The following is a 6000-nucleotide window of genomic DNA, read 5'->3' as shown; positions in this document are numbered from 1 at the left end:
GAATTTGCCAACTCCTATGTGAGAAAATATTAAAATAATGCACATTAATTAATTTAATATTTACTTTTACTCTTTCCAATTTAATTTATTTATTTATTAAATCTCATGCACTAACTTTTATAATTCCACTTTTCAATCTTAATATATTTATATTTTAAGCACATGAAATCTAGAATCTTTTAATAATTTTAATATATTTTCCACTTTTAAATTTCATTTTCCAAAACTTAATTGCTAAAATATTTATTAGCTTTAATAATATTATTATTTAGTCATTTATTTAAAAATGAGCTCCAAATATATTATTATTAAAATAAATATTGTCACATTCCAAATTTAAACTTTTAACTTTTATTTTCAAATTTAATTATTTTATTTTATTAATTTCTTAATTAATTAAATAAAATAAATATTAAAATACCATATTAATTTTCCATTTAATTAAACCATTAATTAAATCTTTTAATTAGGCTTAATTAATAGAAAATACACTAAAGACTCACAAGAATAAAATATGAAAATCCATCATAGCCAAAATACATACAAAATCAAACCAAGGGTTAATATCACGAATTACGTTATCCAACGTATTCGGAGGGTACTCAACTCAGATACTTGTCCTAATTTCCAATTAGGAAAAATGGCTTAAAGGGTTGGGATTTAGACTTGAAAATTTATCTCCCCTCTCTTATCATTGAGATAATGTGATAGGGTACGCTCATCCTGGCAATTCAGGGAAGTCAATACCCGGTACCTGCAACCTGCATAAAAATCATGCATGTACAAGCACAATATACTAAACTAAATAGGCAATGGCAGGAAGTGGTGCATCGTGTAGATCCCGACTAGCAGGTGACTACGACTCTCTTCCTTAACCACATCAGACATGCCATACAAAAGCAAACACGCAAAGCAAACACACACACCATACAAATGCAAGTATGGGGTAAGTATCCATAATAAAACACATATGATAATAAATCATCTTACTAATCATCATTAATAACTACAAACACTAAAAATAATCATCATACATACATAAAATGTAAAGTCTAAGTAATCTCATCACATATCAACTGAATTCATAGCACAATATCTGATAATATCAAAAGAATGTTGCTAACCAACAACATAAAACTAGCTCTAAAAGAGTTCAACAATGATAACAAAATGTGAACTAGGGGCAGGCACTACATCCTCCCCCCCTAGGATTAGGCTTACTCTTGGAAGCCTACAAGAATGAAAAACTAAGATACTCACTATGCGGGTCCCATTGAACCCTTTCCTCCCTACAGGAGAATATGATTCTACTGGGGATATTACAACACACTTAGAGCAATATGATTTTGGTTTAATGGTAAATCGAAAATCATATTGATCCAACATTCATTTTTTTAACAACTACTAAAATAGATCCCTTAATACATTCTAAACAAGAGCAACTTAATGCTCGCAAAGATAATCAAGGACATACTACCTCACAATATAGATAAAAGATACATGTTTTACAACTAGAATATGTTTCAATTTTTAGTTTTGTCCTCGTTTAGGTTTAAGTAAAATTTTTAATTTTGAAAGCTAAGTGTTGAAGTATGAAAAATATGCAAGTAATAGTTTTAAGTTCTATTTCAGTTCATCTAGTTTCAAGTTTTTAGTTTGAAAAAGATACACATGATAGTTCAAAGTTTTCATTTTTGTTCAACTAGTTCATGACTAGTGGCATTCCAAATATACCCAGAGCTCCCAATGTTGAAACTCAGGCTTTGATACCAAATGTAATGCCCCGCCAAGGGATCCAAAAAAATTTACTAAGTTTACCCAACAATTTTTTCTTAAAAACATGAAAGATAAACCATTCACAACACTTGCGGAAGCAATAGAAATAATTTGAATAAAAGTACACATAACATAACATAATAGATCACATTCCTTAAGGATCCCTTAATGTTGAATTACATCTAAATCAACCATTCATCTAACATCACATTCTTATGAAATAATAATGATACACCCAATGTTCCTAAACAATATACAAGTGTCCTTTTGGTAACTACATTTTAGTTTAACTCAATCATCCACTGTACATGATACAAGTTATGAAAGGATTAAAATAATAAACATCCATGTAAATAAAGAATATCATCATCTAACATCAATCCACGATGCAGTAAATGAAACCACATGTCATACATGATACATCATCATAAAAGATATAAACACCCATTATAAAAGATAACCATATATCACAGACATAACTAACTAAGTGCACGGTTCCTCCCAACCATTAATAGAATCATTAGACCATTGTGGATCCTATCCATCCCTCCGTGCATAACATTCCAAAGCACTGAAAAGATCATTGGTATAAACATAGTAGGAATGTCACTCCTAAAACATCCTACTAACATGCAAAGTAAAGCATAAAGTACATCATCTAACATATGCAAAACACCAATATAAGAAACATACCAGTAAATAAATCCATCATAAGGTATATCATCAATCATAATGATCCAAGAACATAATGAAAATAAATACCAACCAAGAATACTCCAGCCACGGTGTCTCAGACAGATCTCAAATGATAAGAGTAAAAATATACTACCACCCGACCCTGTGGAACCTAAGTGGTCCACTCCCACTGTGCTGAGGAGATAAACTCAAGTTTCAAATAGGCTATCCAAAACACATAGCATAATTACTCTCTAAGTCCACGAATCCTAAAAGTATACTAACTCAAAGGTTCCATCACACAAAGCTGACATCTAATTCCAGAGGCATACAATGACATGTAGAAAACCTACTATGCAAGCGAAAAAGTGTCATCATATTTATCACGTACAAGTTACCTTGGCAATTAGCTAAACTCCATGGGTCCATACTGATCTCATGCGGCCACTAGTATCCTCTCATACTGACGAGGCATACTATGGAATGCACGGTCGCAACCATGCGCTCTCACTACTCCCATCCTAGCCTATACAAGTGCACAAGGCATGGGCGAGAACATCAAAAAAATTATCTTTTTAGGTTTATTTAATCCCCATTTAGTGTGTAAATGTTATCACTTATTAACCAAACTTACAATGAGTTACCCTAGTAGCCACTTAGAGCCCTAGCCCCCATTGCAAACCACTTCCTGACACTACAAGTAGATTACCTACCCTAAGCTCATGAAATCATAAATCTCAAAATCACAAAAGATAATCCATAATAAAATCATCAAATATGCATAAAAGCATCAAATATCCATAATAAGAATCATCAAATCTCTAAAATAAGAATCATCAAATCTCCATGAGCATCTGGAAAAGCATCCATAGAAAATTATGACCACAACAGTTCTCTATTGGCAAGTGAAGGCATCACTGATAATCATAAGTATTATTGGTTCTCAATAACCAAAGTATATCCCAAAATCATACTGATCGAAGATTCCAAAATGGTTGAGTCAAACATGTCACAATATGACATCATCAAGATATAAATCCACATTTCAGTCCCATCATGGCAACTAGAAAATAATCCAAGGATAACTGATCGATGACTCAAAAATGATTAGCTCAAGTGTCTTAGATACATATACATCTCAGCTTCACACATGAAGACTGATGAACAATAAAAATCAGTAATTACAAGCATCTCATAGAGCATATGATCACATAACCATGGTTGGGCTTATAAAGATCAAGACCAAATAAGATCAACATGCCATCATATCTCATAACCCCCGAGCCTCTAGTAACAACCTAAGACTGGTCAACACTAGTCAACCCAAAACCCAAAACAAGAAGCATATAGAATAATGTGTAGGGGTTTCCAGTTTTCTGTTTGCAAGTATACTTTCAAGTGTCTTAAGTTTCATCATTTGACCTACAAGTCAACCCATTTGTTCCCCGATAGCATTATCCTTCCATTACTAAGAATTACATTCTAAGAATAACTTAAGGATAAATATTCACTAAACTGATCATCATTGACCTTTAATTAAATTATTCTCTATATTTAACCATGATCCATATTCTAATTGATTAACCTTTTAACTTTTCTAGGATCATTATTCATTATATTATAAGAGGACCAATTATCATTCTTGAATAAGAGATTATAACTTTATTAGAATGATCAATTAACATAGGTACACCATCCACGACCTATTACATTTTAATAGTTTTCAATTAGAAACTTAATTAAGTATTACTAAAGTTTGAGTCTTTTAATTTAATCGTTATCGTTGTTGACAACCATATAATATCTAAGGTCATAATTCAAGTCATAAAACTTATCAACTTCAATATAGATAATCTACAATCTTGTTAAAAGAATTATATCAAATAAATCTCTATTACATAACTTAATTAAATCTAATTAACTCTCATTAATTGATTTAATTAATAATTACATAATCATAGCAACGTTCCAATTAATATCAGTTGACTAATAACTAACTAGAATTCTATAAGATAAAAGTCAACTATAATTCAATACTCAAATGATCCTATTAATAATTCAATAATAATAATTTGTTAATATCTAATAACAAGCTATATTGGGAATCTTATTAATAAATCTATAATGACCACATTCGTGATACTTTCAATGAATACTAATATTCCCTTGATAAAACAATTAAAACTCTATTATCAATTAAATCTAATTAATTTTACGATTAAATTAACTAGTAGCTATGTCAATAACTACATGATTATTAGCTGATAATAGTTTTGTTCATTAAGAGTCAACTATGTATCATTCCATCAATGTTCAAATTATTACTTTACTAATAAAAATTATAATAAATCTCCAATATTAATATCTCAACTAAATACCTCTTATGTTGGTTGATAAATAGATTAATTATACTTCTTCTACTATTAACTAATCTTAATTAAATTAGATTAGTTAATAAATCATATAAAACTAATGCACAAAAGTAAGATTCTACTAAAGAAAGATTGCAATAATATCTTTAATTCATTCCATGCTTTGATATATTATTTTTGTGAAGTTCAAGCATAAAGAACTCTTGGTTATGGGAAATAGAGAAATATCTATCTTTGAATAAAATAGTCCCAGTACGAGGGCCATATCTCCCTAATGAACCATTGGATCGGGCTGAAAATGAAATATGTTGGAGACGGCTAAGTTGCGCCAATTCTAATTGGAGCAATCGAACAAATTTGATCACAATAAAAAGTTATGAATGACTGAGTTTGAGTCTATCCGAGGGGCATCGATAGGGCAATTTGTGATGAATTAAAAATTTCTCCTAAAAGATAATTGTTCTCTAAATTTACCCGTTCATCCATCTAATAGGTTTGTCCATACACATCTGAAAATATAATTTGATAGAAAGATTACATCTAACCATTCAAATTTTCAACTTAGAATTTCTATTTTAATTTCAAATCTTGTCTATCTAATTTCACAATATAAATTTGAACCCAAACCCGATTAAGATCTAATTTCTTTCTCATTTGAAACTAGGGTTTTTCTATTGTTTTCTTCTCAACCAAATAAAATATCTAGATTCCAATTTTAAATTGTAGATTCAATCATAGAGAGTATTCAGACACATATAACAAACACGATAAAGACAGGAAGAGAAATAGTGCAAAGAGAGTATGCTAATATCACTAGTGCACCTGGACACTGATGCTAAATTTGCCATGCCTCAAAAGTCTATAGAAAATCCCTTCCTTCTCCATCATTCGCAATTCCTCCAAGATCCAAGCCAACCGAATCCTTCAACTGATTAGAAGTGCTAGAAGAAGCATAGAAGCATGTAAAAAATATATGAACATGTAGAAGAATATGATCTTCTCAATGAATGTAAGCTTTGAAGCTTTCATTTTAGCTTGAACCTTGTAGCTTGTAGCTTCCATTCAGCTTGTCCAAACATACTAGGAGAGCCTCTATTTAAAGGCCTCTAAGATGCATCTAGAGTGTCTCTAGAAACAACTAGAAGATAAGCATGACAACCAAGCATGAGCCTTCTCC

The sequence above is a fragment of the Cupressus sempervirens genome, chromosome 3 (genome assembly GCF_028749045.1).
Source record: "Cupressus sempervirens isolate cs-2001-9-10 chromosome 3, ASM2874904v1, whole genome shotgun sequence".
NCBI classification, from domain to species: Eukaryota; Viridiplantae; Streptophyta; class Pinopsida; order Cupressales; family Cupressaceae; genus Cupressus; species Cupressus sempervirens.
This window is presented reverse-complemented; position numbering follows the sequence as displayed.